This window comes from Podarcis muralis, chromosome 3 (genome assembly GCF_964188315.1).
Source record: "Podarcis muralis chromosome 3, rPodMur119.hap1.1, whole genome shotgun sequence".
NCBI lineage: Eukaryota > Metazoa > Chordata > Lepidosauria > Squamata > Lacertidae > Podarcis > Podarcis muralis.
In genome coordinates, this window is record NC_135657.1 from 7,309,007 (window position 1) to 7,321,825 (window position 12,819).

Here is a 12,819-nt window from a genome sequence, read left to right on the forward strand (position 1 = left end):
GGCCAAGACAGAACAGCGCAGCGAAAGCTCATCGCGTGGAAAAGGCCGAGGCAAAGGCAAAGGTCCGGTGTCTAGGACAACGCAGCACAAAGCTATGGTTTCACGCTTCACTCCAAAGGTTGCAGAGATCCAGAAGACGTCTAGATCTTTCTTCGTTGTTGATTCGGCGGCAACCCACCACATGTGCAACGACAAGAGACTGTTTGTGTCTTTTACACCGCAGGAAGGTGCGATTCACCAGGCGGATGACCACACGATTCCCAGTAAAGGCTACGGAACTGTTGTTCTTCACAGTTTGGACTTATCGATACAGAATGTCCTTTACGTGCCAGACGCCAAACATAATCTTCTCAGCGTTGGACAGCTAATTGAGCGGAACATTGACGTGTCCTTCAAGAACAGGAAGTGCATCATCACAAAGAAAAATGACTATGTATTGCATGCTGAATATGTTGATCGTTTGTTTGTTTTGTATTATGATGATGTTGTGCAGGATGACACTTGTTGCATTGCAGGTTCTAACAAAAGTTTGCATGCAGAATGTATTCATGATTTTCATCGAAAATTTGGACATTTGCATTTTGAGGCAGTATCTAAAATGCCTGCCTTGGTTGAAGGTATGACTATTAAACCCTGCAGGTACCACATGAAGTGCAAAGCATGCGCAGCAAACAAGGTAAAAATGGCTGCGAAAGGTAAGGTGTCTAGTAGGCAAGCTACGGAACCATACCAAATTGTTCATGCTGATTTGGTTGGACCACTATCGCCCTCTTTGGGTGGTAATAGGTACTTCATGGTTCTCATTGACGCATTTTCGAGATATATTTTTGTGTACAATCTCAAGCAGAAATCAGAGGCTTTTCCTAGGTTCAAGGAATTCTGTGCTTGGTTGGAAAATGTGCATGGTAAGAAGATAAAGACTCTTTTCAGTGATCGCGGGGGAGAATTCACTTCTCAGCAGTTTGAAGCTTTTCTGACTGAGAAAGGAATTCAACACGATTTGTCTAGTCCTCGCTCGCCATGGCAGAATGGACTTGCGGAACGGGCAAATCAGACATTGCTACAAGGGTTAAAAACCTTGCTGCATGATGCCAATCTTCCAGAGAGTTATTGGGCCGAATCTCTCTCGTGTTTTGTTTACAGTTACAATCGCAGGTTATCTTCAGCGATTGGTTGTACCCCCTATGAAAAGATGTTTGGCAAGAAGCCTTACATCAAACACATGAAAATATTTGGTTCTGACATGTGGGTTCATTCACCACAAAATTCCAAGTTAGACAAGCGTGGATTGCATGGTATCTTTCTAGGTTATCAGAAGGGGTCTTACAGAATAATGATGACTGACTCTAAGACAATTAAGCTCACGAGAAGTGTTGAGTACAATGCAAAGTGGGGGGAGAATGTGGGAATTTTCCAATGTTATCCTGATGACGGTGATGAGACTGAGGATAGTCAAAAGCAACCCACACCCACTGAGGAAGGTTCTGAGTCTGAATCTGAAACTGAATCGGGTGATTCAGAGGATTTCAAGAGTGCGAAAGCCTCTATGCGACCCTCTGAATGCTCTGATCGAGAAGAATTGGAGGAACCATTGTTCACAATAGGATGTTTTTCTCCCAAGAAGGAAGAGGAGAGTGTTGAAGACTTAAGGCTAATTCGTAGGTCACAGAGAGCCACAAAGGGCAAACCTCCAAAGAGATTTGCTGATGAGTTTGCTACGATAGCAGTAACAGCTGTTAAAAACTCCAAGAAGGTATTTGAACCTTCAAGTTTCCAAGAAATCCAGGGTTTGGATTCAAAGGAAGCTGAGCCATGGTTAAATGCCATGAAGGCTGAGCTTGATTCCTTGGAAAGGAACAAAACATGGGAACTAGTTCCAGTAGTTCCAGGAATGAAACTGCTTGGAAGCAAATGGGTCTTCAAAGCGAAGACAGATCAAAATGGCAAGATAGTCAGACACAAAGCCAGATTGGTAGCCAGAGGTTTTGCACAGGTACCAGGTGAAGACTATCACGAGACCTACTCACCCACAGTGAGGTATGAAAGCATTAGGCTTATGCTCAAGCTAGCTGCAGAGGAAAATCTACACATTAGTCACCATGATATTAATACAGCTTTTCTGTACGGATCTCTAAATGAGTCACTTTATATGCTTCCACCTGATGGCGTACAGGTAAAACAGGGATTTGTTTGTGCTCTGAAGAAATCCCTTTATGGTCTCAAACAAAGTGCACGGTGTTGGCACACAAAACTCACTGAAGTATTGTTTTCTCTAGGTTTTCAACAAGGGAAAGCTGATCCATGTGTATTTGTCAAAGAGGAGGGGCAAAAGAAACTGTACTGTTTGTTTTATGTTGATGATTTATTATTCTTTTGGAAAGATGTCGCAATGTACAATAACGCCCTAGCTCAACTGAAAGAGCACTTTGACATGAAAGATCTTGGTGAGGTAAACAACTACCTATCTCTGGAAATAGAGAGAGATCAAGATGGTAACATTCTAGTACACCAGTCACGGAAAATTGCTGATGTGTTAGGCAAACTAAACCTGATGGATGCTAACCCTGTAGACACACCGATGACAACAGGTTATCAGGTAGATGACACTGAAGAAGCATTTTCTGACACTACACTGTACAGAAGTGTGCTAGGCAAGCTAAACTTCATTGCCAGATGTTCAAGACCAGACATTGCTGTTAGCTGTAATTTGCTAAGCAGACAAGTCAACAATCCTAGTGTCAAGGATTGGAAAGCTCTGAAACGCATAGCGCGGTATTTGAAAGGCACTATGCATTACAGACTGAGATTTAACAATCAGAAGTCTGGTGGTCTTGAAATATTTGCAGATGCAAGTTTTGGAAGTGACACTGCAGACAGGAAAAGTACGTCTGGAGTTTGCTACATGTACAATCAGGGTCTGTTTGATTGGTCATGCAAGAAGCAAACAACAGTTAGCTTAAGTACTTGTGAAGCCGAACTGAATGCACTGTCTTATTCACTTAAGGATTGTGAATGGTTGATACAATTGTGCAAAGATATGAAAATTCCTGTCAAATGTCCAATCCAGGTTTACCAGGACAACAAAGCATGTTTGGCTTTGCTGAAGTCTGAAGGTTGTAAGCAAAGCACGAAGCACTTGCAATTAAAGTTGCAGCATGCTAGGGAATGTATACAGAAGGGACTCGTAACGGTGTCCTATATGCCAGGTAATGAAATTCCTGCTGATGTATTGTCCAAGATTGTATCAAGGGATCAACACTGTACCTATGTGCAAAAGTTGGGTTTGTACTGATATTGTACGAACACGCTGCCCAGTGATGTTCACAGAAAGGGGGAGGATGTTGGTTTCTGCTTTCCTTCACTGTGCAGCGAAAGGGCTTGTCACGAGACAGGTGTTTACATTCCACAGTCTGTACTGTTGGAGTTTCTCACGGGAAAGGGAGACTGGATGTGACGTACACTGGTTTCCTGTTTTTCACTGTGTGATTCTCTCCAAGCTGTCGAGGAGAGAGGATGCATTTTCTGCTCCTGCAGAGGCAAGATGTCTTTCTGTAATATATCTGCTTTGAACTGTAAATAAAGCAATACTGAGTATGTAGTATGTACTCCTCATCCTTCCGCTGGGCACGGAACTCTGCGGAACTCCGCTGCTAAACCAATCTGTCAACATTTGCAACTGGCAGCCCATTCTCTGGGAGATGCTGAAAATCAGTTATTTGATTCAGTGTAGCTACCCTTACAACTAAGTAGGCATTTTTGTTTCTTTTCTTTACATTTTATTTTTCTTTTCACATAAAATGTATTATGGTATGGCTGATCATTTTCAATGAAAATATTAATTATTATTTTTTCATTAAAGGGGTAGTTTTGCGATGAGAGGGCGTTGGTTTGGGTTTGGTTTGGGTGTTGGTATGGGTGTTGGTTTGGGTGTTGGTATGGGTGTTGGTTTGGGTGTTGGTTTGGGTGTTGGTTTGGGTGTTGGTTTGGGTGTTGGTATGGGTGGCGTAGGCTTCCCAGGAGATGTAGGAGGCCTCTTGGTGGGTCCTGGTGGCTTTCCAGTGGGTCCATGAGGTTTGGCCGCTTGAATCAAGTCAGGTCTGTCGGAGAAAGACAATTTGGTATATAAGTTTGCTGTTAATAATAATAATATTTTTCTATTTATACCCCGCCCTCCTCAGCCAAGGCCGGGCTCAGAGCGGCTTACAAGCAATAATAAAAACAAGTTGAATGATTACAACTTAAAAACAAAATTAAAATACAACATTAAAATAAAATGTAGCCTCAACGCAGGAGGAGAAGGAAAGAAAAAAAGAAAGAGAGGGAGGGAATCAAATTGGCTCCAAGCCAAAGGCCAGGCGGAACAACTCTGTCTTACAGGCCCTGCGGAAAGAAATCAGATCCTGCAGGGCCCTGGTCTCATGAGGCAGAGCGTTCCACCAGGCCGGAGCAAGAGTTGAAAAGGCCCTGGCTCTGGTTGAAGCCAATCTAACTTCCTTAGGGCCCGGGACCACTAGGGTGTTGCTATTTATGGACCTTGAGGCTCTCCGTGGGGCATACCAGGAGAGGCGGTCTCGTAGGTACGAGGGTCCTAGGCCGTGAAGGGCTTTAAAGGTCAAAAGCAGCACCTTAAATCTGACCCTGTGCTCTACCGGGAGCCAGTGCAGTTTGAAAAGCACTGGGTGAATATGCTCCCATGGCAGAGACCCCGTGAGGAGCCTCGCTGCAGCATTCTGCACCTGCTGGAGTTTCTGGGACAGCTTCAAGGGCAGCCCCGTGTAGAGCGAATTACAGTACTCAAGCCAGGAGATGACCATCGCATGGATCACTGTGGCCAGGTCGGGGCGGGAAAGGTAAGGGACCAACTGCTTGTTATTTCATTCTGCAACTCTCTACTATTTAGGCTGTTCTTTTTCTTCGTTACTTACTCATTTTTTTACAGTGTCTTCTTATGGCACGTAACAAAATTCAATAAAAATTGGGGAGAGACTGGGACTTTCAAAGCACCACAAGATGGTTCAGAGTTTTCTTTTCTGTGTGTGTGTGTGTGTGTGTGTGTGTGTGTGTGTGTAGAACCAGTGTGAAGCAGCATGTGCCTCTGTTGCATCAGTGTTGAAAGAAGGCATTGATCCTGTGGAGTGGGATGTCAGAAAGGAAGGAGATCCAGGCAGCGTTGGGTCTGCTTGAGGTCTGTCCGATACCTGCCTGGTAACCTGTCCCCTAAAATCCCCAGATCCCTCTGGGCCATCTAACCTAATTAATGCATTTCTCAACACAAGCTCAGGATGAATCCTGCTCAATAGACCCAACTTGTATTGGGATTTGGCCGAATCTGGTGCACAGTACAACAAAAGACAGTTAAAAGCATTATCTCAATGAGTGATCTCAGGGTTGCTAGGGACTAGGTCATTCAGCAGTCAAATAACTAGGTAAACACTATGAACTGGGCCAGCCACAGTGACAGCCCCGCCAAGGTCTCTGCTTCCAGTTTTCAGATCTGAGACTGAGTTGGACATTATAGATGCTCTTCCATATTGTTTATTAAAGCACTTATTAAATCATTACATTTTCTGTCATACAATAGGTTGGTGCTATCTTTTTTTGTTTTCCTATTCTACAAATGACTGCAGATTTTATTTGAATAGATAGAATAGTGGTATTAAAGAGATAGAAATGTTTATGTTAAAAGAAATGTTTTAGCACAACCATTTTTGACTCAAACATTCTTTTTGACACAAGAAACTTTACTCATTAATGACACATTGATCTATTTAGTTTTTGTGATTCTTGTTCTCACCTCAGGCAGCAAACCCATTTCTCACCACAGATTCCAATGGCCACAAAATCACCATAGCAGTTCAAGACGGAACAGTGGCCCTGAAAGGCATGGCACATGGTCTGGTCTGTTACATTAGCAAAACCTATTCACAAAAACAAGAAATGGAACAGGACTATTCATTAATTTATTATTTTCTTTATTTCACTCATAGGTTTCAGGTTGGTTCACAATATGAAATAATACCAAATACCTAGTACTAAGCTGCTATTTCTACCTCTACTACAACTGCCAATGGTGTTTTCTGTATACAGTGCCTTAGAGTGGTGGGCAGGGGGGCACACACAACTTTCCATTAGTGGTTGGGGCAACCCAGCCAGATGGGTGGGTTATAAATAATAACATCATTGTTATTATTCTTTAAAAATGAAATATTACTAATAACTAAATAATATTTAATTTAATACATTTATTTTTATTATTTATACCCCTCCCATCTGGCTTGGTTGCGCCAGACATTTTGGACCATATAAAAGCATAATAAAACAAGCATTAAAAACTTCACAATGCAGTTCTGCCTTCAGATGTTTTCTAAAATTTCTGCACTTCTTTATCTCTTTGACAACTGATGGGAAGGCATTCCATAGGGAATGTGCCACTAACCCTAACAAGAGGGACTTTCTACCTGTTTACGTAACCTTCTCTCTCACCTCAACCTTGGCCATGTGCATCGCATGAGAGGGACCCCCCTTGCCCAGCTTGTAACTTTTTTTTTTTTTGCGGGGGGTTCTACCTCTAACTCAGAGAATGCCCTCTCTTGGGCCACCACAACCCAAACTTCCAATGGTGTCCAAATGTCAAGAGGGCCCCATCCATTGATCTTAACAATCAATAAGATCAGTTAGGAAGGAGACAATATTCCAAACGATTGGCCCCAGCTCTTTTAAGACTTTAAACACTGCTGTGTGCACTTCGAGTGCGAATTGGAAACGAACTGGCAATCAACTGTACACAATACTTGGCTGTAGTGCAAAACTGAGAGGTTTTCTTTTATCTAGAGGTGATGAAAGAACTTACTTGGATCTGAAAAGAGCACCAAGACAAGAAGGTACCAGGTCTTCATAGCTATGATAGGTCAAGGTGAGATGTTTGGTGAGGGGGCTTGTTGTACCTAGGAAGTAGAAACCAAGGGGGAAACATGAGGCTATGGGGTTCCTCCACCCTCCTTTAGGTTGTAGAACTCTGTAGATTGCAACTTATTGAGTTATCCATTTGATCTCCAGGGTGGGAGTGGGAGATTCAATAGCTATCACAGATTGCCCTCTCTCGGGCCACCACAACTCAAACTTCCAATGGTGTCCAAATGTCAAGAGGGCCCCGTCTGTTGATCTTAACAACCAATAAGGTTTGTGAGGAACGAGACAATATTCCAAATGATTGGGGCCTATGTCATTTAAGATTTAAACACTGCTTATTTATTTACGAGAAATCAAGATTATCCCCACAACCTTGTCTTTCTGCTAAAAATGCAGAGAAACCTTGCATAATATATGAATGGCTACATACTAGGAACACTTGCAGTCATTGTATACCAACAAGGCAAGAGAGTGCCTTGGGTGAATGTGCTATGCTTCATCATTCAAAGCTTGGTGGGAGGGGCAGGAGAATTTGTGGCAACATCTTTGTGGCTTCCATCCAGTTCTGAACTTATTGCTCTGGACCATAAGCCTTGGGTAGTGATTCCTGAGTGTTCTGTCTGCTGCTCAGCCTGTACTGTTACCTGGATGAATAATTAAGCTCCTCTGCATCCATGCATATTTTGGATAGAAGGGTGGAAGGAGGTCATTGCTACTGCAAGCAGAGTGTAATAAAGAATGGTCATGTGATTTTCTGCTTGAACTGTAAGAGAATGATATAATCAATGACCTGTTGCTGAAGTGAAGTTATGATGCCACATTATTCTGAAAGCAAAGATTATAATGTGCAGAACTCATGAACCTTGCTTCATAAGAAGCATTAGAGTTGGATTGAAATATTTAGGATTCCAATGGAGTGCATCAGACCAAATGCTATCTGTTCTTTGAATTGTTTTCAAAAGGGCTCTTTGTTTTTATAATACAATGGTACCTTGGGTTACATACGCTTCAGGTTACAGACTCCGCTAACCCAGAAATAGTGCTTCAGGCTAAGAACAGAAATCGTGCTCCGGTGGCACAGCAGCAGCAGGAGGCCCCATTAGCTAAAGTGGTGCTTCAGGTTAAGAACACTTTCAGGTTAAGAATTAAGTACTTAACCCGAGGTACCACTGTACACATTTCCTCCTGTGTACAGGCCATTCCCATCCTGAAATCAATTGAGTTTTAACTCTCTTGGAATTCATAGAAGCATAAAAATGTAAAGTTGGAAGCGACCCCCAAGAGAAATTTAGGACAACCGCTTGCAATGCCAGAATCTCAACTTACATTTCTATGACACTTTATATTTTTACTTCTTTAATAACTATCTTCTTTCTGTAATAATTTCAAAAAAATCTCAAGAGTGGCTGCAGGAATAGTGGATCTTTGTCTCTCACCCCTTTAACTGTATCGAACAGTCGGGATGGTGGTCAGAGGAGAGTTCCAGATGCTCAGAGTTTCATTTTTAGGCTGCCCCTTACAAAGATGCTAGCACTATACCAATAGCACCATTCAGTGGGTGTTTGGGATGAATCATGCACTAATCAGTGCTTTTTTCAACAACTAAAGGAGAAAATGTGTCATTAGCAAAGCATTTTTGAGATCAAAACAAAAGAAAACCTTCTTCTTCCCTAAAGCAGAATATCTGTACATAAGAAAAGACTGCTTAAATGGGTCTTCTATTCCAGCATGCTCTTCTCACAATGGTTCCCAGATGCCCATTGGAAATCTTCAAGCAGGGCATAACTGTCCACCCAACAACTGGTACTCAAAGGAATAATGAGCATATCTATTTTACCCCACCATGATCATTAGTATGGTGTCCCCAGACCATACATCCCCCACCAAGTCTCTTGAAAATCTACCATTAAAAAGTGGAGAGAGGTCTCCAAGTCTTACCAACTCGTTCTCCTGATTGCCTACAAGTTCCAGTCCTCACTAGAGATGATGAAATATATTGGCATTAATTTTAGCTCTCCTTCCCCATAAGATGGCTATTTGACAGTCTGACCCACCTTCTCCCTAATATTGTCTAGACAATAAATATTTTACCTTACCGGAGCAGGTTTAGACTCCCTAATTGTTGAGGTACAGTCCTAGCAGTCCTCTATCTTTTCAACCTACTAAGGATCTTTAAAATAGTCTTTCAAAGATTCCCCTGTGGGGAAAATGGTCCTGGTGGCCAACATCAAAAGTGGTTGGAGCAAAACCAAAGTGGGTGGGTACACCTCCTCCTCCTTTTCCTCTCTTCTTTCTCTCCTTCCCCTTTTCCTCTCTCTCATACACACACACAGAAACATTCATTAAATTTATCAAACACAAACACCACACAACATCCACCTTCACACTTTATCAAAGAGCTACTAAACCAATCTGTCAAATTTTCATAGAATCATAGAGTTGGAATAGACCACAAGGGCCATCGAGTCCAACCCCCTACCAAGCAGGAAACACCATCAGAGCACTCCTGGCATATGGTTGTCAAGCCTCTGCTTAAAGACCTCCAAAGAAGGAGACTCCACCACACTCCTTGGCAGCAAATTCCACTGTCGAACAGCTCTTACTATTTTTGCAACTGGCAGCCCATTCTCTGGGAGATGATGAGAATCAGTTATTTGATTCAGTGTAGCTGCCCTTTCAACTAAGTAGGACTTTTTGTTTCTTTTCTTTTCTTTACATTTTATTTATCTTTTCACATAACATGTACGATGAAACGGATGATCATTTTCAATGACAATATTAACTTTTTTTTTCATTTTGGGCCGAGAGGGTGTTGGTTTGGGTGGCTTAGGCTTCGCAGGAGGCCTCTTGGTGGGTCTTGGTGGCTTTCCGATGGGTCCATGAGGATAGGCCGGTTGAATCATAAGTTTGCTGTTATTTCATTCTGCAACTCTCTACTACTTAGGGACACATACCTGTGGTGGCCAATAGCTTTCCTTGGGTGAGGACAATATCAAAAGTGGGTGGAGCAAAACCCAAGTGGGTGGGTCCACCTCGTCCTCCATTTCTCTCTGCTTTTTACCTTTTCTCTCTCTCTCATATACACACACACAGAAACATTCAACCAAATTTATCAAACACAAAGGCCACACATCACCCACCTTTACACATGATAAAAGAGCTACTAAAACAATGTGTCATGTTTTGCAACTGGCAGCCCATTATCTGGGAGATGCTGAGAATCGGTGATTTGATTCAATTAAGTAGCCCTTTTCGTTTGTTTCCTTTTAATTTTATTTATCTTTTCAAATAACATGTATGATGGAGTGATTAATCCTTTTCAGTGACAGGCTGAATTATTATTATTTTCTATTAAGGGGAAGTCTTGGACCAGTAGGGTCCTGGTTTGATTATATTATGCTTCTTGGCAGGTGTACGATGTCTCTTGCCAGGTGTTTGTGACTTTCCGATATGTCCATGAGTTTTGGCCCGTAGAATCAAGTCACGTCTGTCAGAGAGAGACAATTTGGTATATTAGTTTGCTGTTATTTCATTCTGCAACTCTCTACTACTTAGGCTTTTCTTTTTCTTTGATACTCATTTTTTCCGGTGTCTTCTTCTAGCATGTAACAAAATTCAGTAAGAATTGGGAGGAGACAGGGATTTGGGCAAATTCCCTGCAATAAAAGAACATTGTGAAGCAGCACATACCACTGCTACATCAGTGTTGAGAGAAGGCATTGATCCTGTGGAGTGGGATGTCAGAAAGGAAGGAGACCCAGGCAGCATTGGGTCTACCTTCTACTGGGAAGATGCAGCTGGTGGACATATGGTAATGGTGCTTTTACACTTTGTCAGCTTGAAGTCTGCCCAATACCTGCCTGGTGACCTGTCCCCTGACATCCCTGGATCCCTCTGGGTCATCCAACCTGATTCATGGATTTCTCAACCCAAGCTCAGCCTGAATCCCTCTCAATGGACGCAACTTGTCTTGGGATTTGGCTGAATCTGGTGCACAGTCCAACGAAAGACACTTAAAAGCATCATCTCAATGAGTGATCTCTCGGTTGCTAAGGTCTTTCAGCAGTCAAATATCAACGTAAACACTGTGAACTGGGTTGGCCACAGTGGCAGCCTCACCCAGGTCTCTTCTGCCAGTTGTAGAATCTGAAATTGAGTTGGACACTATAAGTGCTCTTCCATATTATTTACTTAAGCACTTATTAAATATTATAATTTTAGTCATCAAATAGGTTTATGAATTATTATTTTTTACCATTCTTCAAACGACTACACAGTTTATTTGAATAGATGAGTAGTGTTATGAAAGAGATTGTAGTTCACTCCTGAGGGTAACAACTTTTTAGCACAACCATTTTGGACTCAAACATTCTTTTTGACACATGAAACATTGCTCATTAATGACACATTCATTTATTTAGTGCTTTTGATTTTTGTTCTCACCGCACACAGCAAACCCATCTCTCACTACAGATGTCGACGGCCTCAAACGCATCCGGGCACCTCAAGAGGGCGCAGTGGCCCCCAAAGGCAGGGCAGAGGATCTGCAGTGATATCATAGCAAAACCTATTCACATGAGAACAAAAACAACAAATGGAACAGGACTATTCATTCATTCATTATTTCCTTTATTACATCCAAAGGTGACAGCGTGGTTCACAATATGAAATAATACAAAATCCCTAATATTAAGCGGCTCTTTCTACCTCTAATGCAACTGCCAATGGTGTTTTCTGTATACAGTGCCCTTGAGTGGGTGGAAGGGGGGCACACAAAACAATTCAAGAGTGGCTGGGGCAATCCAGCCAGATGGGTGGGGTATAAATAATATTATTGTTATTATTCTTAAAAAATAAGTTGTTAGTAATAAATAATTATAAAATAAAATAACATTTAATTTAATAATTCTAATTTTATTATTAATACCCCTCCCACGTGGCTGGGTTGCCCCAGATATTTTGTACCATATAAAAACATAATAAAACATCAAGCATTAAAAACTTCTTCATACAGTTCTGCCTTCAGATGTCTTCTAAAAGTTCTGTAGTTCTTTATCTCCTTGACATCTGATGGGAAGGCATTCCACAGGGAGGGTTCCACTAACCCTAACCAGAGACACATTCTGCCTGTTTACGAAACCTTCTCCCTCACCACAACCTTGGCCACGTGCAGCGTGAGAGAGAGGACCCCTACCCAGCTTGGGACATCTTTTCTTCAGGGTGGGAGTGGGAGATTCAATAGCTATCACAGAGAATGTCCTCTCTTGGGCCACCACAACCCAAACTTCCAGTGGTGTCCAAATGTCAAGAGGGCCCCATCTGTTGATCTTAACAACCAATAAGGTCTCTTTGGAATGAGGCAATATACTAAATGATTGGGGCCAAGGTCATTTAAGACTTTAAACACTGTTGTGAGCACTTTAAATTGCACCTAGAAATGAACTGGCAATCAACGGTACACAATACTTGGTTGTAGTGTAAATCTGGGAGGTTTTCCTTTTATCTAGAGGTGATGAAAGAACTTACTTGGATCTGAAAAGAGGACCAAGACAAGAAAGTACCAGGTCTTCATAGCTATGATAGGTCAAGGTCAGATCTTTGGTGAAGCGGCTTCTTGTACCTAGGAAGTAGAAACCAAGGGTGAAACAGGAGTTTTTTGGGGGGGTTCCTCCATCCTCCTGTGTCCCTTAGGTGGTAGAACTCTGTAAATTGCAAGTTATTGAGCTATTCAATTAATCAGAGTGGGCTTATTTATTTTCAAGAAATAAAGATTATCCCCACAAATTTCTCTTTCTGCTAAAAATGCAGGTGAACCTTGCGTATTATATGAATGGCTGCACACTAGGAATATGCATATACTCCTTTGTAGATGGGAGCAGACTCACCTGCCCCAAAACAGCAAATACTGGC

The 12,819-nt window shown here is 42.1% G+C and overlaps 1 long non-coding RNA gene across 1 annotated transcript; it reads right to left on the reverse strand.

Annotated features, from left to right (window-relative positions):
• Positions 1 to 10,230: 10,230 nt before the first annotated feature.
• Positions 10,231 to 12,529, reverse strand: LOC144327146 (uncharacterized). The gene is made up of 3 exons (XR_013392051.1): positions 12,436 to 12,529; positions 11,353 to 11,476; positions 10,231 to 10,396 (listed from the first exon to the last, which is right to left on the reverse strand). It is a non-coding gene; the product is annotated as an uncharacterized LOC144327146 (long non-coding RNA).
• Between the last annotated feature and the right edge of the window lie 290 nt (positions 12,530 to 12,819).